This window comes from Notothenia rossii (genome assembly GCF_949606895.1).
Source record: "Notothenia rossii genome assembly, chromosome: 2".
In the NCBI taxonomy this organism is placed as follows: Eukaryota; Metazoa; Chordata; class Actinopteri; order Perciformes; family Nototheniidae; genus Notothenia; species Notothenia rossii.
The window spans coordinates 20,123,232-20,145,617 of record NC_136904.1 but is presented as its reverse complement, the minus strand read 5'-3'; the positions used below and the strand labels follow the sequence as shown (position 1 = coordinate 20,145,617).

Genomic DNA, 22,386 nt, shown 5'->3' with positions numbered 1-22,386 from the left:
GCCTTTTACTTTTTAAGAAACTCTTCAATTTCCTAAACAAAATGAAAGCAAGAATAACACTTAAACTGGTGACGTTAGTAATTTGTTAAAAAATCAAGTTAACATTTATTAAATTAATTTTTTAGAAGTTAAATCCATCAAGAATCTTAAAATGTAAAAACTGGATTGTTTCCCCCCAAGCTTCACTGCCTGAATGAACACTTCTGAAATGAATCAGGCCCCTTCACTGAAACGTAACCCCCCCCATCCTGAGTGTATGACATCACACGCTCCTCCCATGCAAAACACAGCCCTACAAGTGGAGCTGATGTTGTGTTTTTTTGGAAGAACGGAGGAAGGAGAAGCATTGGAGGATGGGAACCAGAGCCAGCCAGAGAGGAGGATGGAGACACGGCAGCCACGGGGGCCGCTTCAAGCCTGGTGGTGATGAGATGCGATGGGACCCGACCCTGCAGAAGCCCCAGCCTGTGTGTTAGCTGACTAATCCTCTAGCCGTCCAGTGCCAGGATCCAGACTCATCAGCTTTGGTGTTCTCTTGTCAGACTCATTTTTATAACGTCCCAGTGGTCAATTCTAACCACTAAAGCCCAACACAACGGCCCCTAATGCCAAGTGATTACGGAGTGCTGTTTTAGCACATTTGTCGCCTGAAAAGAAAGAAAGAGCCACAAGGCCATGCGGGCTGACTCCCTGCTCAAAGGACCAGCCTGATGAACTCAGCAGAAAGGCAGCGGCCCTGAAAGCCAGTCTAAGCCACCTCTGTCAGTGTGGGCACTGTGGGGCGGGGGCCGGGCTGGGCGCTGGGCAGGGATTTACAGTGCCCCATTCTGCACCATATAGACAGTTCATGTGAGCTCATACGTGAGGAGACACTGAATGTGCACATCCAGAGCTTTTCTGCATGCCAGGCAGAGAGTTGCTTTGGTTGGTTTTAAAGGTGGTAGGGAAAAGGGGTGAATGAGGAAAAGCAATGGGGGCAGGAAAGTCGAAAAATGAGTTGGTTAAGTGTCATAAACAATGTATTTGCTTGCTGTTAACGGTTACCCAGGGTGTTGAAAAGGAAGGGTATGTTGAGCAATATATGTACACAAATATAGGGGCTGCTACTTATGCTAATTGTTGTTATTGATTCATTTGGCAACATGTTCCTCGATGAATTGTTTCTCCAGGTTATTTTCTCCTTGGATGTTGTTTTGTCTGATCAACACATTATACTGTAGGACCCAAAGAAATTCAGTTGACTTCCAAAAAAGGCAGCAGATAATTAAAATCACAAACAGAGATTGTTTTATATTTCTTTTGTCATGAATTCCACACTCTAAAGCAGCTAAACTCAATATATGAAGAAGGAATTGATTAAAAAAAATAGGTGTAAAAAGAAGCTGCTCGACAGACCGTTTGTGAAATTACAATATATTGGTGGCAAAATAAATGAAGGTCAACAGGATGTCTTTGGTTACGTGAGACAAAAACTAGGATAATTTGACATCAGATTCATAATATATGTGCATAATCAGGTTAAAAAGAAAAGAACATTTTAATTGTAAAGTGTGTATGTTGTGTTTGCCTTTGCTGCACCACCAAGAAGGACAGAGCTTTGTGTGGAGATGTTATCTCCCTCTGTTTGCCTACAGCTCTTGTATCACCTGGGGCCCCTCAGCTGAACCAGTGCCACTGGCCTGACCATCTGACATGTACAGCAAACAGCATATGGAGGTACCAAAGCAGGGACGACACCACCAGGGACACACAGTAAAAAAACGCTTTAAAGCTGCGCACTCAGAGCAAGGAGGTGAGGTCCTGCTGTCGGGTTATTGGTGTCACACACTACTGAGCCAGGCAAACAGGAGAAAAGAATGATAACGGGTATTGTAGCAAAGTAAACAACACTAAGTACACACAGTAGCTAGCACGTTCTCGTAGGAATGTAGAGATACATTCATGCTAAATATTGTTTTTAAATGTCCAATCACTTTTAATATGTCCATTTTCATGTTTTAACTAAAGGTAATGAATGAGACACTTCAAAGAGTATTTCTGTGCAGTCACCTTTGATATCCTTATGTTTTTTACATGGCAGAATCTTCACCTATATGAAAACAAGTACATAAAATAAGTTATTCCGTTTTTAAACTTAGACGTTTTTAAACAGTATAGGCCTACATATTTAAAGGCAATATGAACATACAGCTTAAACCATTCAATTGTGATATTTACTATGAAATATTATCACCTAAATAAAACATGGCTGTCTTTCCTCTGTATGCAGCATACATAACTTGTATATCTGTAATTACAGAGTGTATCAGAGGGAACATGATGCAGAGCACAGCTGTAAGGCAGTGATGAGCTCTGTTGTCATGCTTTTAGTCAGTGTGCAATGTGCCAGAGCAGCAGTCCTGCGGGAAGGTCAGACTGCATGACACACTCTGCAGGACCACAGCATTTTATAGCAGAATGTATGAATCACAGCAGTTAACCCTGGAATCAGAGAGAGACATAATATAGCTGTTGTAGTAGTAGTGTGTAACTTTAATCATTAATCTACACCTACACTTTAATGTTTTGTCATTTAGCTCAATGGTAAGCCACTTAAAATGAAATGCAGATAGTATTCAGGTGACTTAAATTTTATATGTTACATGGTAAACCTTGTTTCAAATCTAAACCAGGAATAGAAAGTGAATGGAAATAATCCCCTTTGTATTTATACATAGGCTACACAACATTGTGCATGGACAAGATTAAATGGATTTCACACTGAAATCCCTTCATTGGAAGTTCACACGGAATCACTGGAGGCATTATACAGAAGTTCTACGGACTGAATGTTTTTCTTGCATACAATTAAATAAAAAGTCCAAAATGAACCATGAGGTCGATTTATTTTTATTTCAATTGTGTCTAGACATTTCTACCGTGTTTACTTCTCTATTCCGCGAAAATAATTGTCATCACTTTTATTGGATTCATAAAGTTAATCAGCTCTTTACTTTCTCCATATCTAATTAACTGTTATCACCAACTCTTACAACAAAGATACAACGATTGTAATATTATCCAAATCAGTTGTCAAACTAAATACTACCTCAACAACAACACAGTCAATTAAACTACAGTGTGAACTGTAGGGATACAGAGAACTGGAAGTGGCTCTTTTGTAAAACTTGTGCAGAGAAGAGAATGATCAACAAGTAAGAAATATACTTTGGTCTACTTTCACAAACCATCTCCTTTCATCTTTTAACAGAAGGCCAAACATTAAGACCAGCATGAATTAAACATACTAACATCAAACACCAATAAATGAAGCAGACAACGTAAAACCACTCTGCTTCGCGATAACCTAAAACCTGAACAAGGCACCCGTTGAGCTCTGTTCGCATCATATTTGACCAAACTGTGTCTCTTGTTAACTCACCACACATGCGTGCATATGTCTGCACACGGCCCGTCTCCAGCTACAGCTGACCCAGAGGGATGCTTTAGCCCGTGTATGTGTCCCTGGTATGCAAGTGAGTGACTGTGGGGTGTTCCTCGGCAGCTCACACTGAGAGCAGAGCCAACCTGCTGTGACATCTGTGAGGGCCGTGAGATAATCTACATGACACCGCCACTGATAGGAGTGAAGATATTGATTTAAAAAGCGTCAGATCTAAAATTAGATCCCAATGTATTCTGATTGGGCGCAGGGCACGCACCTCTGTGGTGATATACTCCTATGGGCAGGGCTGAGAGTGGTGATCAAAGCTTTGATAGAAACCCCCGACAGCTCCAGTCCTGAGTAGAGTCAACCTAACAAGGCAGGCCTGACCCCCTGTCCCCTTCCTCCCTCCATGCTTTCTTACTGTGATAACAGAGACATTCCTGAGCTCCTTCCCTGCCTTGCTGCAGGCCTCTCCCTTAATTCCAGTGGAGTGTGTGGAATGTTGGACTGCAGAGCCGAGGAGGCGAATGGACGAGAGGAAATGAACAACCTTAATAAACTTATAGGTCTGTTGTTGGTCCTGGAGCTCGAAGCACCTGGATACCCAATGCAGGATGGACCATGCACATATGCATGCACACAGGCGCACACACACACACACACACACTCATACACACAGACAAGCAGGGAGAACATCTGCCATACAATGTGCAAATCTGGAGCAAGCCCATCCATATGTAGCGTTGTAGTTGGATTAACTATGTAAGTGAATCAGAAGGCTGGATTACAGGACATGTTGGGATCTTCTAAACATGCAGATAAGACACCATGAGATACATGTACTGCTTTGGATCTCAGCAACAACATGTCCAAGAACTGACAAGACAGAGAAAATAGTGTTTAGGAATTGATGGCTGAAAAAATAATCATACATTTATTACACCATGAACTTTTGAATATAACATTTATACTTAAATATGTTGTATGTTTTAATTAAAATCAGTATAAATGATAGAAATGACCATACCCATAATATTACAATAAAATTGTTCTTTTAAAATTGATGAGCCCCATTAGGAACATATTTTTCTTAGATATATGATCTTCTTTATCATGTACTGTTACCACAACTGTAGATGTATAGGCTGAATTTGAAGCTCTAAACATCTGTGATCTATAGCCTTAGTGGATCAAACGGAAATCAGCAGAATTTCCAGAAAGTCAGAGTCTGGTCAATTCCCCTCCACAATGAGGTGTGTGTGAGAAACAGAGACAGAGAGAGACAGATAACTCCAAAGGAGAGGGGGAAATAAAGCTGCTACAGCCAGGTGAGCAGAGCACATGAGTAAATAAAGTGAAAAGATAAACCAGGTCAAGATCAAAGGGAAAAAGAAAGAGATTTGGCAAACGCTTCATCTATAAAAAAAGGAAAGAGAGGGAACATTCTGTTCTGGGCTTTACAGTCAGAGTGATGGGCTGGAAAAAAAAGATGAAGGGCAAAACATATCAGAAAGAGTGATATACGGCACTGCAGTGCTATTTGGAGCATAAATCTCCACCTCTCTTCGGCGCTTCTGGAAATCAATTCTCTCCATTGGTTGCTGTTTTATTTATGGGTCACCATTAGGGATGAACCATCAGCAGCTATGATGACTGAGAGTTGCTACAGAGAGAGAGGGGGGGGGGGGTGTCACCAATACATCCAGCTGCATCCCTGGAGAATCACATGAGCAACGACATTTAAGGTTTCACACTTGGATTTAAACTGAACCAGGCGGCCTGTTAATCATCGACCTCGTACAATTCTTAGATCAGAATCTCAAGTCAAGAGCAGCTTCTGACGCTTGTAAATAAAGATTCAAGGAACTCTTAGTCAGCTTACACACAACATGTTTGTTTCTCCACAAATATTCATGCAAAATCACCATTTTAAATATTATATCTAACGAAGATTTACTTTTATTGTAAATATAGCATAGAAGCATTAAAACAGTTCTGGTCCACAAAATAAATCTCAGTGCAACAAGACAAAACAAATCATTTGTCAGTTAATCTACCAAGCGGGGTCAACCTAACTCTTAACGTGTGTGTGTGTGTGTGTGTGTGTGTGTGTGTGTGTGTGTGTGTGTGTGTGTGTGTGTGTGTGTCCTATTGCAGGAATGTGTGTCTGCCTGCCAATCTCATGACACGAATGCAGCTCCTCACACCGAGAGAGACGATCAAAAACGACAATGTCACTGAGCTGTCACGCTGGCTGTGACTGCACAGACTGACTGTAGAGCTGCAGCTTCCCCTTCGACCTTTTCCAGCACCCGCTCCGCATGTCTCCCTCTCCCTCCCATGAGTCTCCCACCACAACATCTCTACCTGTAATTGCCGCCCACCTGCCTGGCTCCCCCCGTCTGCCTGTCTGTCTGCCAGCCTGCTTCAGGACTAAGGAGGCCAGCCAGCGTTATTAAAAGAAAACAAGCAGGAGTATAACCGGGGAAGCAGGGATATGAGGACAGTTAATCTGCTGGCAACGTCACTGAGGCTCTGAGGGAGCTTCCACTGAAAACCAGCCAGAAACATATATTGTCTGAGAGTGATTCACTGGACGGGACTCCTCTATGGTTGTCAAAAAATAAAACACCTTTGTTCTTTGCAGGCCCACAGAACTGCCAGCTTAATACGGATGGCAGCAGGCAGACTACACTCAGTTGGTCTAAAGAGGCAACAGAAAGACTTAAGGAATACAACTGAAAGGAAAGGAGTGGAGCATTGTTGTTTGTCCGAGTCTTAGAGCTTTCTGGCCCGGCTCCATGAAAAGGCGATGACCCATGCATGACAAAATCCCTATCACCTGACTGATCAGTCATCCCCCGCTGCTCTCCTCTCTGCCCCCTCTCTATTTCTTAATGAAATATCTCCAGCTAAGACTCGACACCACCTCATAAATAAGAACAGACATGCCGGGGAGTTCATATCTCCCTTTTCTGTTCCATCAACAAGAACAAAACATCAGAACATCTTGTGCTTGTAATCTTCTTCGGCTGCACCTCGGGATAACATGTCTTTGTACTTTAATTTCAAGGGGTCATGCTGGAAAAAAGCAGCTGTTAATGTTGATGCTAAAAACTGACTTTGTATCTCCCTTACATTAGCCACTACTAGATAATACATCATGTTAAGATAGTTTTACAGGCAGATAATGCTACATTCCATATGAATCTGTGCCCGCTTCTCTGTTGCTGCCCTCAGCTGCCACTCTGCATGGCACTGAGATCCCCAGTGGACCTTTCTGGAATTTTGATTCCAGCTAATTACATTGTCTGGCACCTGCTTGGCCCATGAAGTCACAGAGATAGCTTCAATACCAGCATCTGTAGACGAACTGTCACAAGTTTTACTGTAGTCAAAATATAGAGAATGAGCCCACATAAGACTTTTTTTTTTCCTTTTTTTACCACCTACAGATATCAATTTGCAAATCAAAAAGGAAGAGACCACCTGCTATGATATGAAAAGCTCAGTTTACTCCTCTACCACACACTCTCTTTCCCCTCTGAGCATTCCTACACAAGCTGATTGGGGTTTCCATGTTAGACAAATGATAAGTGTGCAAAAACATGTGCTTAACATGTAAAAATACTGTATATCTACTTACTGTATGCAGAAGAGCTAAGGCATCCTGCCTCATTCAGACAGTTAAAATGGAGACCAGAGCTAAGGAGGTCAGTGGTCCTCTCAAAGGCGGCGTTAAGACGGTTAGTGGTGAAACTCTGCCCTCTGCAGGACAAAAGCTCTCATCGACCAGCAGGTTGAATACAGAAGAGCTTCAGGTCTCTTTATAACCTCGCAGTGCACCAAGAGGGCTATCAGTGGCCAAACCAGTGTACTGCACAGTAGTGTTAAAGTAAGAGTAAACATTGGAGTGCTTCTGTTGCTTCCTATAGCAGTAAACAAAAACAAGGAAGGGGCTGACAGATAGATACTGATAGGGCTCCTTTTTGTTGTTGAAAAATGACTGGATAATAACTAAATTAAGATACTTAAAGGAACACAATGTACTCTGTTTCATGTGTCCAAATACATAGCTGTATATAACCATTAGTTGTGAATGTCAAAACATTATCCAAACTCTGCAGTTCAAAAGTATGGTTAGTCCTTGGATAAACAATATATATCAACGTAATGTTTGTAATTTACAGGAAATGAAACATAAATGTATGTTTTATAGATTTAAAAGGTTGATGAGCATTATTCAAACAATTTCATGCATGCTTAAACACACATAGCATAGATCTGTAGCTTTAACCCCAAAGGTCACTCTGTGTCTCTGTGCTGTGGATGTCAATGAGCTTAGAATGCTGACTCATATTTCTCACACACACACACACACACACACACACACACACACACACACACACACACACACACACACACACACACACACACACACACACACACACACACACACACACACACACACACACACACACACACACCATGTATACATCACTTCGGGGGACATAACATTGACTTACATGCATTTCCTGGAGACTTATCCTAACCTTAACCATAACCAACACATGCCTAACCCTTACCCTTACCCTAAACCTAACCAAGTCTTCACCCTAAAATTAATGATTCCCCTCATGGGGACCTCCATTTTGTCCCCTTAAGGGAGGTGAGTCCCCACACGTGACTGTGTAAACAGATTTAGGTCCCCACAAGTATAGTAATGCTAGGCCACACACACACACACACACACACACACACACACACACACACACACACACACACACACACACACACACACACACACACACACACACACACACACACACACACACACACACACACACACACACACACACACACACCTCATTTAAATACTGTGTGATGCTATTTTTAGCTTTAAAGCAAGTCTATTATTATTATTATCTGTTTTGTGAAGTCATTGCGTGACTAAAAAGGCAGTTAAAAATAAAATGTATTATTGTAATTTAAGAGAATGTAGGTCAACTCTCTGTTCTGTTTTTATTTTGGATACAAATATAAAAAGTGCATGTCAGTGTTGTAGACAGCCTTGCTGGAGATCACTCGTGAAGTTACTGTTTCAAACTATTTCGACATTATACAAACAGCTACTTATATAAGTCATTCTAATATCTGAACTAAAATAACTTGTAAACAGGTCCCAGCAGCACAGGCCACCTCTTAATGGAGGGGTGCGGAGGGGCCATCAAAACTGTGAGCAGAGTACATCCCTCAGCAGGTAGCATCCTGAAATAGCAACCTTGATCCTAATGGTGCACAGCGCTGCCCCTGGCTCCTTACCAATCCATCCTGAGAGCCCCCTGTCCCTGAGCAAGCAGTCCTCCTGACACACACACACACACACACACACACACACACACACACACACACACACACACACACACACACACACACACACACACACACACACACACACACACACACACACACACACACACACACACACACACACACACACACACACACACACACACACACACACACACACACACACACACACACACACACACACACACACACACACACACACACACACACACAGAAAGGCACACACATATCTCCATGCACACGTCGACTCTGATTCATCCATTTCCTGTAGTTTTACTTTAAATTACTTCAATCATTTCCTTGACTCCTCTCTGCAACCAACGCCTAACAGCCATGTTGCAGGTTGGCATCATTGCTTCCCCGGAGGCGTCTCACTTTACAAAGTTTCACATTTCTGGTCAAATAAAAGTCAAACTTGAAAAAAAATAAAAGTCAAAATAAAAGTCAAACTTGAAATGAGAGCCCCTGGAGGTACATGCATAAAGGGAAAGGTTAGAGCGAGATATATTTCTGTACACCTGCAGCACTGAGGAGACTGAGATTGTTAAAGAGAGCAACACACACCGCCAATAAAACAAAGCACAGGGACAGAGGTGAAGCTTTAACTGATGTGAGGAAGACATCAGATGAGTTGGGGGCTATATTCGGTTTGTATGGTCACAGTTTAAGATTCAGATCTGCCCCAGACGGGACTTTAGGTCATAAATAAAGTACTTAAACAAAGACAACAATGAATATATTTAATTTTATGTAATTAAGATCACATTGTGATGTTGTTTTTGTCTATCATTGCTTTTGGTTTTTAAACTAAATGTGTGTTGTGTTTTTCTTTTTTGTCGATGCATATGTGAGTGATTTTTTAAAATAATAATCTAAATAATTTGTCACTTCTATCCCTAATTTTTGAGGAGCCAAAATAAGTCAAAGCTATCAGTGGGAGAAGTGATTTCATTTATATATCATTACGACAGGAAACACATGTACATATCATGTTGTAGCAGCTTCAATTGTCAACATAAATACTTAATACGTTTATCTATTATAGCACCTGTTCATTTCTTATACCAAAGATTAAACACTTTATGAACTGCTGAAGACAAAAAGCTAAATATTAGAGACACTCATTTCTCAAATGCACTTGAGTTAAGCGGGAGGAAATAAAGTCCTTTTCATCAACAAGAGAAGCAGAGTGAAGAAGGATAAGACGATGTGAAAAATAACTTGACCATCTCGTATTCAGACCTTGGGTTGCATTTCTTTTATCTTTCTGTATATACTTTTTAGCAATTAATGAAAATATTATTTTCTCGGGTGTTTGTTGTTTGACTACTTCTTTGATCGCCAATTGCAGCCCATGGCTAAAGTACAAAGATGCTGCTTTTTGCATAATGTAAATGTAATGTTGCTTTTTTAAATGAACTGCATGCCTACAGCATGTACTGCTTTCTTTTACACTTCTCTTTTTCCACTGATATAAGCCATTGAATGGGTTTTCATAGTGTACCGTGAGTCATTGAATATAATAACAATAACGTCATTAATAATCTTGAATATATAGAATAACATACATCAGTGATCTGTGAACAATGATATAGTGGCTTAAAACAGAATGTATGGCAAAATCTTGCAACGCTTCTACATTTTATTTTTTACAAATTTGCTGAAATAAATAAAAAACCCTTTGACATAGCAAACATCTACAACCTGTTGTTATTCTCTGTGCCCCCTCGACATAACATCTGCCCACCATTCACATTACTTTAACCTCTTTGTGTTATCACCCTAACCTCCCACACCCAGGACACAGTAATTGTGTTGCCATGGAAACAGAGGAGAAGACCTAAATTGTAAGCTGCTGAGAATCCAACCCATCTCGTTAGACGATGCTGCTGCCGCTGCTTCCGACACGTGGTGAAGATCATCGCCAATAAATGAACCCAATCTACATTATGTAAATGATCCAATCTACTGTAAGGGTTTACGTCACAGTGCAGGTATCACAGCCGGAAAAATAAATAAATTACAAATGAAAACACTCCACACTACAAGGTGTTCTAATTGCCTTTAAGTGTGTTAAATTATTCAGAGCAAAAAACATTTCAGCACTGAGACCTGCGCTAGAAATAGAGCTGGGACCAAAACAGGGATGGAGCTAAAATGACATCAAAGCACAACAAACCACTGAGGAAACACTTTCAGCACCGAGGGTTAAAAGTGACTAATAAATGTCTAAAAATAGATTTGCATGAGGATACAACTGCACTAAATGCTTTTCTGGCACAAGTATAGTGAGCGCATCAGAAGAATAGCATTGTATATGAAGAGAAATCCCTGTAGATATGAGCCACTGCGCTGTCAGCTGGTCTGATTGGATCAATGAACTTAATTCCGCCGCTTTGTTAAGCAAACATCGCAAGACGGGTAAAATGCTTAATGTTATTTATTCAATATTGACAACTACCTACGTGGTGGTGAGACAAACATTTTTATTAATACACTGTCAACAAACATGAAGAAAAAAGAGCATGAAGGTGAAAACAATAGGTCACCAGCTTTAGCACGTTAAATCAATACCACAGAACAGGGTGGGGCTGAGCGTGTGGCCGTGTGAGCAAAACAACGCTGCTCCTCTCCTTATATCCATCTTCCCATCATTCTGCTGTCTTTTCATTTCCCACCCTTGGGTCTTCTCTCATGCTATCCCGCGCCCTCCAGTAATTCCTCCATGCCTCCTCTCTGTCGCCGTTTAAGAAGGGCTGACCTGCAGACTACCTAATGCCACCAATCAATATCACGCAGAGGACATAAGACCACCGGACATACTAATATGAAGACACACTTCCTGCAATGTATGCAGCCAGGTATCTCCTCTGCTAAGATTGACCACACACACAAGCACATACGCACTCTTCACCGAGAGTGATTGATTTATATAATTTAATCTCATGTTTAAGGTTCCAGAACGATTCCATATGACCCTGTGTAAAATAAGGCTTTCTCACTTGCAGGCTGTTGCTGTGGGTGTCATAGATCATTGCTTCATCTATCTATAGAGCCAACATTGATCCTGCATGCCCTTCCTGCCTAACATTATGATGGGCCGCGGGATGAGCTAACGTGAGGGGCAGGGCGCGTGTCATTATGCAGAGGACTGCGTGTCTTTAAACAGCTAATGAATCACTGGGATCAAAATCAAAGCCATAGGGAACCCGAGAGCTACAGCCTATGGATTTGCTGCTGATTAATGTTGAATGCAATTACAGTAATGAGTGGCTTCATCGGATGTTACAGATAGCAGGCATGAACTTGTACAAGCGATCAATTACTATAAACGCTGGAAAAGCTACAAAAACTGAAAAGTGAGAAGTACACAGACAGTAAATGTGAGTGAAAACCAACACCTTTACTATATTTAGCTACTTCTAACATTATTTTTTATGTAATAATTGTTTAAGTTTTTACCAATGCACACTAATCAACATGTGTGTTTCCACCTCTATGTTATCATGCCAGAGTCATTCACTAATGAGCTTTTTTTATCCTCAGTCCCTGAGCAGGTTATGACAAATAGTGGTCTTAAACTATTAATACAATGCTTCAACAAGCACTTCAGTATAATATATTACAATCCAATAAAATATAACGCAACAGAATACATACATTTACAACAAAAGCAGCAGATACTGGATGTATAAACATAGTATGCAGCTAATTATCATCGTTATTATATTAGATGATTTAGTCAGTGGAGGATTCAAAACTACGATATTTAAATGAGTGAGGAGTTTGAACAGCTTATGTGATGATATCAATGTAGTTTATCTGTAACAATGCATTATATTTAATGGATTATACACTAAGTTTGGGAGCAAAGCATATAGTAGTTATAGCTGTCGAAATAAATGTAGCGGCTTGAAAAGTAAAAGATGTGTTGGACACATAATAGTAGTATAAGATCGAAATATCCAAGTGATAAACAAGTACTTTCAAACTGTTCTTAGGAACAGCTGTTGGGTTAACATAAAAAATTACCAATCTTTTTAAATGTTGCATAATCTTATAATTTATTATGCTGAGACAAACCTTAATGTCTCCTTCTTTATAACATCATATATAGCATATGTGCAGATTTGTAACACCAAATACCATAACACACCAGTGTTGAACAAAAAATAAAAAACCTAGAGTGAGAAAAAGAGAGAAGTGTCAGTGAGAATGAAGTGATGTGAAAACATGAATATTACAATTCATATTTAAAGCATACATACTGTATGACATAGCACATGCCTCTCTAATGTGTCTGTTAGAGCAGAATACATTAATACTCTGCAGCCAAGACACCTGCCTGCTTTAAAAGGTGAGCCTTACAGGAAACAGAAACAAGAATATTCATACCGACTATGTCTGACTATATCAAACGACCTAACGTGACTTCAAAGGAATTCAAATGGGTAACTATCTCCTTCATCCAGTATCTATAATTTCTCAGGGTTTGTATATGAAAGCCTTATTATCCTCCAAATAAGCTGGTGGCCACATTAATTACAAACGTACACATTCAGCAACTTTTGCCTGATGCCTGTATTTAATTTCCCATAATGACGAAGAGTATGATGATCCCATAAGCTAAGCGCTACTATAATTTGTTCAGAAAATACCACTGTTACTGTCACACCATTCCCCATGCAAGACACACACATGCACAGTAGAGGCCCATAGCAGGCACATGTAACCGGAGACGCTCTTTAGTGGCCTGTTTCAACTCAGGTAAGATAAATGACTTGTATGTGAAATGCAATTTTGCCCTGTTGTGCCTTGAAAGCAAGGGCTGAGATGAATGAGTTATAAGGTGTCGGTCTATCCGGGGGAAATATATTCATCTAATGGGAACATCCTGCACCCTGTCGTCAAACCATTCTCTCATCTCTCATAGCGCCATCCGTGTCATAACCTCCACTCCTCCCTTGCATTCATCAATCCTGCTCTGTAATCTCTCCTTTCTGCTCTCTCTGTCAGTCGCTGTCTGAGTGTTTTCCTTATTTAGTCTGTACCCAGCAGCTTCAGTACATGATGAAGTGTATAACACACTACACTCAAAAAGTCTGGAAAAAAGGGCACGACAGATGCCATTCAAATGAATAAAATAATTGGCTGCAGATTTATAAATATTTGGTATTTCACTATAAGATTCCCTGAACAGAAATCATTTCACTATACATGCTATAAACATGTAGCATGCTGTAAAACAGTTCTGCTAAATGCTTACTGTACATGGTGTATTCGAGTAGCCTGTTATGAACCCACCTGTGTACATACTTATGCTAAAATATGGGAAATGTGCCAAAATAGCATCCAACATGCGTGATCTGCTTATATGACCGGACTAAACTGGAGCGAGAACTCTGTCCAGCTGAGCAGCTGTTTCCAGCAGTGGGGTTAATGTCAGCTGCAGTGAACCACACACCACTCCATCATGGAGATCAGGTATGCAGATTATTTGAGATAAAACCAGTCAGACTGAAGTCCTTTGAAGGGAAATTCGGGTAACTTGATTTACTGTTAAAAGCTGTTTTAAGGATTAGAAATCAAATCTAACGTTAGCCCGATCTAATTAATATCCTCTAATGAAGCTGCAAGAGGTGCAGGTTTTCTTCTGTATGTATATACTTTAACACTATGATTACTCTGCAATTCTAAATAAAATTATTGTGGTGTTTACTTGATATGTTTTCATAACCCTAAATAACTCCTAATTGTGTGCTGTATAGATCATGAAAGGTGTTAAAAAGGTTTTCGAATGGAAAGTGTATTATTAGTTAAATGCTTTACATTTGCAAAAATGTACATAGGATTCACTTTACTGCGTTTAACCTAACCTGATCATACAGGTTGCAGATCAGACCATGCTCATCTGATAGATTTTTGGAAAAATAAACCACGTCTTAAAGGTACTGACCCTTCTTCAACTTTTTTTGACAGACTAATTGGAATATTAAAGCCACAGTGCAGCAGGATTTATCGGGAATCAAACCAGAGTGGCGCCTCATGGATTTCCCCAAAACAGTGTGTACTTTCAAGGACTAAAGAATATCAGCTCACACAATACAGCGACACACATACACACATCGACACACACATCTACCCATTGATATGAGTGTAAGGAATCAATCCCCCACAGTGAAGTAAACATTGGCAGCTACTTTGCATTGGAAGACAGAGAGGAGCCATGGCTTTGTATTGAATAAATAACAGCTGAAATCCCAGTTGAGTTCCCCCAGTTCAACCACAGATTTCAGATTCTCTTCTCCACGGACTTCACAGGGTTGTTTTTTTCCTCTCACAAAAATAGCTGCAAGTGAAAGAAAGAAAACACTGCATTATGAAGTAGATTATTTCTCCCATCTATTATTCATGCTTCAGACTTAAACTCATGCACATCTTATGATGGTCCACATCAGGGGCGTAGCTGGAAATTCTGGGCCCCATGAAAGAATCTATTTGTGGGCCCCCAATCCATGCGAGTGCGCATTAGCGCGCACGCTAAAAAAAATGTGGCCATTTATTTATTGATGAAAACGCATAATATGGTTTTTACCTATACATTCGGATCAGCAGTTCAGCACCAGTTCAGGATGTCGCATTGCGTTCATCTTCAATGAATGGACCAATGCAATAGTCTACCAAACAACCTTGAGTTGCACTAGCTAGGCATATTTTCCACTATTCTTGTGACAATGTTTTCTGATACTCAACATACAAAAGCTGTTACTTGTCCTGTCTCTCTGTAATCCCATCTCCAACACAAATAGTCTACTCAAGCACACTATTAGGTTGACAGACACTTACATTTTGATGTGCTCTGTAGTATACAATCGTTCCCTGCTTGGATATACCTTTTACGAAGCAGATTTTGAACTGTCGCGGGCAGAGCACTAGCTTTTTTGCTGTAGCGGCCGGGTTGCTGCCTTTCTCAGCAGAGTGCTAAAGCCCTACCTGTTACACGCGCAAGTAATTCGAGGAGGCGCGAGTGACAAGTGTTGAGTTATTGGTGGGGACAATTCAGGATTCTTGGATACTGGTGGGGTCAGAACCTTGCGTCCACCCCCAAAACGACACGATGAAACCCAACCTCGAAAACCCTGTTGAAGTTAATGAACTGTAATGGACTGCAAGAAATCAACATGCACTGACTATCAACTTTATCTTCTGTCTATTTAATTGAAAATTACACCCAATACAGGAATGAACAAACAAAAAATCTCAACATTCTTTGACTTATTAAATTAAGATTTGAACAACACAAGGACAAAAGTATAAATTAACTGAAGATTTGAACATAATTATAAAACAATAAACTCTCAGGACATGAACACACTTACAGCAAACAATGAAAAATGTAGTGCGAGAGGACTATGCATCAGATAGTAATTGTTCACAATGTGGGCTGTAGCCTGTCAGCTTACTATAGGGAAACATCCCACAATCCTGTCATAGACTGGATTTTTATTCCTAAATCCCGAACGCCAATCGCCGGACCTTCTTGGTGGCAAAATCTTTTACGAGCTCTTTGAAATCAAGTGACAGAGCCAGCTTGCTTTCAATCGATAACATTGCAAGGCTGTTCAACCTCTCTTGCGACATGGTAGATCTTAAATAGCTCTTGATAAGTTTCAACTTACTAAATGATCTTTCACCACCAGCTACGGTAACTGGGAGCGTCAAGAAAATTCTGAGGGCAATGCAAACGTCTCCAAAAATGCTCTGGAGTTCCATCTTGTATATTGCATTCAGTAGATCAAGAGAGCTACAATCAGGGGGGAAAGTGGCAGAAAATATTTTATTGAGATGCCTTATCTCACTCTCAAACTGATCTGTGAGATCCTGTGAGTATTTCTCCCTCAGTGGCTGACACACAGAAGCCATGACACTGTCACTCAACTTCCCAATTTTAAGTATGGCAGCAAATTCTTCAACAATATTTGCTGTTGTTTGGAACCGAGTGTCCAAGTCACTTATGATCTGGTCCATGGCAGTGAGAAACACAGTGTTACGGAATGTTGTTTCTGGCCTATCCTCCTGACCTGTTCCTTCAGCAGTTTCATCATGAAACCTCTTCCTCCTCCTCTCACGGCAAAGTTCTTTTTTGAAATGAGGTGGAACCTCCATTTCCTTAGCTACCATTGATGCCTCAGACAGAATAGCATCCCATCCATTTCTGAGAGTCTGCATCTCATCTCTTAGTGCAGCAACATTACCTGCCTCCACCTCTATTGAGATTTTCCCTGACTGGAGTATCACATTTCTGTCATCAATAGATTGCAATACTTTCACCCAAATGGTGAGAAGGACAATGGCATCAAATGACATGAGGTAGTTCCTCAGACCAACAGCTTCAGATCTGGCCTCACCTGTGAGACTGCATGAGCTCAGTATGGTAGCAAGGGCTTCAATGACACCAGGTAGGTGCTTTGCTACAGGTTTCACAGCATCAATTCTCGCACTCCAGCGAGTGTCAGATAGCCTATGTACAGAGCAACCTGTTTTCTTTTTGTATATAGACCAACGAGATGGACTGGCACTTACAAATGTGTAGAGGCGGTTAATGTAACCAAAAAAGTTGGATACTTCAGGGCTCGATTCTGCAGCATGCACGCCTACCAGATTCAACGTGTGGGAGGCACAAGGTGAGAAAGTAGCAAGATTATTCTTTTTCAGTATTTGTGCTTGGACTCCCTTGATTTTCCCTGACATATTCGCCCCATTATCATACCCTTACCCCCTGCAATCACTAATGTCTATCCCTAGATCCAGAAGCACACTCTCCATCATGCCTGCTATTTCACATCCTGTTTTTCCGTTGAAATCTTTGAATTCAATAAATCTTTCAGTGATCTCCCATTCGCCTGTGTCTTCATTATAATGTACATATCTTATGAGCACAACATTTTGCTCGGTGTGGGAAATGTCAGGCGTTGCATCACAAATGATTCCATAGTATATGGCATCCTCCCTTTCCGTCAGAATGGTTTTTAAAACCTTTCCCCCACACAATTCAATAAACTCGTTCTGGATGTCTGGGCTCAGATAATGAGTTAGCTGGCTTCCTTTTTTGGATGTCCTGATTTTGTCTAAGTGGTCTTTCAAGAGTGGATCATATCGTGACAAAAGTTCTAGCGTACCTACAAAATTTCCATTGTGGACATCGCCCAAAGCATGCGTTTTACCTCGGAAAGCTAAATTCCTCGTTGCCAAGTGCAGAGTGACATCAAGGAGTCTCTGCAAGATAGCTTTGTTTTTCTCAATTTCAGACTGTAGCTCTCTCTGCAACTGATGATCAACGCCACATGCAGTCATAACCGAACACTGTAGGTGTTTCCATCGCAAATAACAGTCCCTGTGATTCCTACTTGTTTCATGGCTTGGGAATTTATCATACATGCGACGCCACTCGACGTCACACATCTTGTATCCCTGGTCACTACTCAAAGCACTAAGAGAGGGTATTTTTTGCTCCTTGGAGAAAAGAACACATGGTATGCAGAACAGTGCATTTGCACTTTCACTGTGAATCAACCAGTCCCTTTTCACTTTTCCCCTACCCTTATCTGCTTTGGTGTATTTCAAGTAATCTGGAAATCTCTTTCCCTTTGAATCATGTGGAATTTCTTGATCTGTTTCTCGCATTGCTAATTTCTTTACAATAGTTGCCCTGTCCTTGTCACTCATCCTAGCTGGGAACAACCCTGGGTCAAGTGATAGCAGATCTTCTACCTCAGACACCACTACAGGTGGCTCAGTATCTGTGGCATCCTGTGTCGGAGCCTCACTTTGTCCCTGACATTGACTGTCCATAGCTGCTTCCTCCTCATCTGTGCTGCTTTCATGGTCCTCGACCTCTTCTTGTACTGGTACCTCTGCCTCTTCACCTCTGCTCTCCTCGTTGGCTGCCTTGCTCGAAGGCCCTGGCTCTAGAGTATCCATAGTGTACATAATTTATAAAATGCCCTATAATAGTAATAACACAGTACAGCTCGAGCTATCTCTTAATTGTTATAATAATAATAATAATAATAATAATAATAATAATAATAATAATAATAATCATTTGTATAGATATTTTTCAATTGCTCAAATCTAGCTATAGCTACTGTAACAACCTCAATTTAATGTGCCAGTGGTCAATGGTATTGCAATTACTGGAAGAACTAGAGTAACTAAATGTGAATATTACCTAAAGTTGTATTCAATGCATGGTAAGCATATTTAAAATCTGTTTGTTAACCCCAAGCCCTGCTGCTTTACCTCCCTCTCCTTCAACTGGGAACCGGCCTGAGGGAAGGGGTACTGATCCTGAAGCCGCATCTGTGCATTAGAGCAGATGTGATTAGCATGTAACATTATACAGGTTAGGTTAGCTAGCCATAGCAAAAGGGCATAGCTGCTGGATACAAATTCACTGGGCTCATCGACACTCATCTAATTTTTGATAGCAACAGGTAGCTAACGTCAGCCACAAAATGTTGGCTAAGCTGTTATGGGCTTCAAAACAAGTTCTGTGAATAAATACCTTTCTTGTGAAAATACTTGGTGACTATCTGTCGACCTCTTTTATTATTTTCCTCTTGCTGACGTTTTTTCTTTCGTTTCTGAGCTCCTGATTCATGAGCTGTAGAGGACATTTTCCTGTCAGTCTGTTCAAGCTGCAAGCTGCTGGTGCACTGCTGTGCCGCCTAGTTATAGTTGAAAGTGGGGGTGCAAGATTAGTAACTGGCAGGCAAGGGGTGGTTTGGAGTGGGTCAGGCACGACCACCTCCATGGCAGAATTGTTTTAATTTAATGAACACCTGTACGTGCAATTTCCTGCAATATAGAGCACAGAACTGTCTCAAAATCCTATGGGATCCTAAAGGATTCCTATAGGGTTCCAAAAACGTATAGAGATTCCTATAGCATTTTTTGACTAGGGATGTTATCCTAGGTCTCTTTCTCACTTCCTCTGCCTCCTCCCTGAGTCTGCACAGTCACCACATCATTCTACATTAAGGAGAGCAATACACTTATGAGTACACTGAACTGGTTTGAATACACAATCTTTATGCTACTCTGTAAAGAAAGGGAGAGAGGGGGGAATATATTATCCAAGTATTTGTGTCTTAATTTGTTATGTTATCCTACACTTTAAGCTGACTGATATTTCCATTACCTGTAACTCTTGTGTCTCTTTCTCTCCTTCTCTGCCTCCTCCCTGAGTCTGCACTGTCACCACCACATCATTCTACACAGGAGAGCAATACACGTATGAATACACTGAACTGGGATGAATACATGATTTTTTATTTTTTCTGCCATGTTCTACCTGGTTGGCTGGCTGGCTACACACACAGACACACACACACACACACACACACACACACACACACACACACACACACACACACACACACACACACACACACACACACACACACACAGTGTGCAGGTTAGTTACAGTAGGAGATGGGCTTCTATCATATTATCTTCTATCATTCTATAATTCATTCTTCTTTTATTTTCATTTCAGGTAGTTGTACCTTAAGAGAATTGAAGGCTGGCATCTGTAAATGCAGATAGATATAAGTACTTTATTCTTATTTTATTATCATTATTTTCTTTCCAATGAAATGAAATCAGAAAATAAGTGGTATATGATGGAAAATATGAAAGTCAATGCTTGAAGGAAAATGGACTTCGGAAAAGTTTTTTATTTTGTATTTACTGTTCTGTAAAAGTCTTGTCGAATGCAATGTTTTATGTTTTGTGTGGACCCCAGGAAGACTAGTTGTTGTCATGCAACAGCTAATGGGGATCCTAATAAACTCAAACTCTAATGGGCTTCGATCTACCAGGTAGCTAGCTAGTCAAACACACACACTGGTTGATGTTACTAGCTAGCTAGCAAACGTCAGCTAACCGCTAGCTAACATAAAGAGTGACCTGTAATTCAATGCAGCGAAAATGAAGAGAAGGTGATGATTATAAATGTGTTTTATTGTATTGAGTGGTAGAAGTAAAGACATGTCTAACATATTCTTTGTTTGAACAACTTACTGAAAAGGTCTGCCACCAATGACAGACTGTTCGCGGTGATTTACACTCAGCCTACCTGCATCAGGACTGCTGTGGGTGGGAGGCAGTTGATCAAACCATTGTGAGCTAAATGCGGGGGGGGGTCACAATCTTTGGAAACTTAAAAACTCGCTATTAAGTGTCTATAATCAGCACAAGTTCTTTCATTGCGTATTATTAATTCGATTGAAATTACACACTTATGTTTACAGTGATATATTGGGGGGGAAATGTCATATTTTTCATATGATCAAAAAGTGGGGGTGCAAAAGCACACGTTTGCTCCCCCAAGGTCAATTGTGGGGATGCACCTGCTCCGCTTGCTCCATTGCTCAGGCGCCCATACCATGCAATGAATGAAGGGAGGGGTGCTCATTCTGTCAAACAGAGTAACAAGCACCTGTTTGTTTCTTTTGGGACGTTTTTTTTTAATACAGGCAATTATACTTTTGAGTCATTTACATTAACTTACTTTAGGATAATAATAAAACCATATTAATAAAAAGATAATAATAGTGTTCTCTGGGCCCCCCCCCCAGTGCTGGGCCCTTGGAATCATCCTAACCTCCCCCCCCCCAGCTACGCCCCTGGTCCACATAATTGTAAGAGGAAGGCTAATGTATTTGCGTAACATGCTTCATGCATCCCATCATGTTGCATCGAGTGAGAGCTCAGTTGGATGAAATGGATACCGAGGCCTTTTTTTTTGTGCATCCTCGATATTCATAATGGAGGAAAGGAGACGCGTAGGCGAGCTTGGTTATATGGAAACTTTTACCTCAGCTGAATATTATAAAGCCTATAACATAATTGTACCTTTATTGAAACTGCTATGCAATAGAGCAAATCAGCTGCAATTGTATTTTAACTTACATAATCAACGGGGTCTTCATAAGTTGTAGGACCAAGTGTTAGTTATTGGTGGTTAATTTCACTAGTGATCATTGTATCGGTTATAAAAATGAACTTTATCATATTAAGTTAAAGTTAAGAAAAGCAAACGTATTACTAATCATGTTAATGAAGGCCTTGTTTAATTTTCCCAACAGATTCATGTTTGAATACATTGTGAACAGGCTTGTTTCCTTCCTCTACCTACTGAAGAATGTAGACCGCAGCTACAGGTCTGAATTAAATTTACGGAAATTAAACCTAACAGAAATCACAACATTGTATTAGATATTTTCCATAAAGGTTTCAGCCCCTTTTACATCATTTGCAGAGTTAATTAACAGTAACACATCTCCCACTCAACTCAAAGTACACCACCACCACTGCTATAAGGTCTTGTTTTCGTGAATGACAAAACAGTAAAGTCACTTCTAACCTTCATGCCTCTACAGCTCCAGTACAACCACTTGATCTTAATTACTTCAACCATGTCTGAAAAGTAAAAAACAACAGCTTGGATTCAGGCCAGAAACTCACTGCCAATAGTTGTAGACCAGAGCACTCTGGATATTTCTAAAAATCAATGAAATACT

The 22,386-nt window shown here is 40.5% G+C and overlaps 1 protein-coding gene and 1 long non-coding RNA gene across 13 annotated transcripts in view; both read right to left on the bottom strand.

Annotated features, from left to right (window-relative positions):
- The window catches only part of tjp1a (tight junction protein 1a), a 104,089-nt gene that overhangs the window by 61,669 nt on the left and 20,034 nt on the right, over positions 1-22,386 (bottom strand). The window lies entirely within an intron of this gene.
- On the bottom strand, positions 19,371-21,467 carry LOC307028560. Its single transcript, XR_013805035.1, has 3 exons — positions 20,885-21,467; positions 20,001-20,072; positions 19,371-19,527 (listed from the first exon to the last, which is right to left on the bottom strand). It is a non-coding gene; the product is annotated as an uncharacterized lncRNA (long non-coding RNA).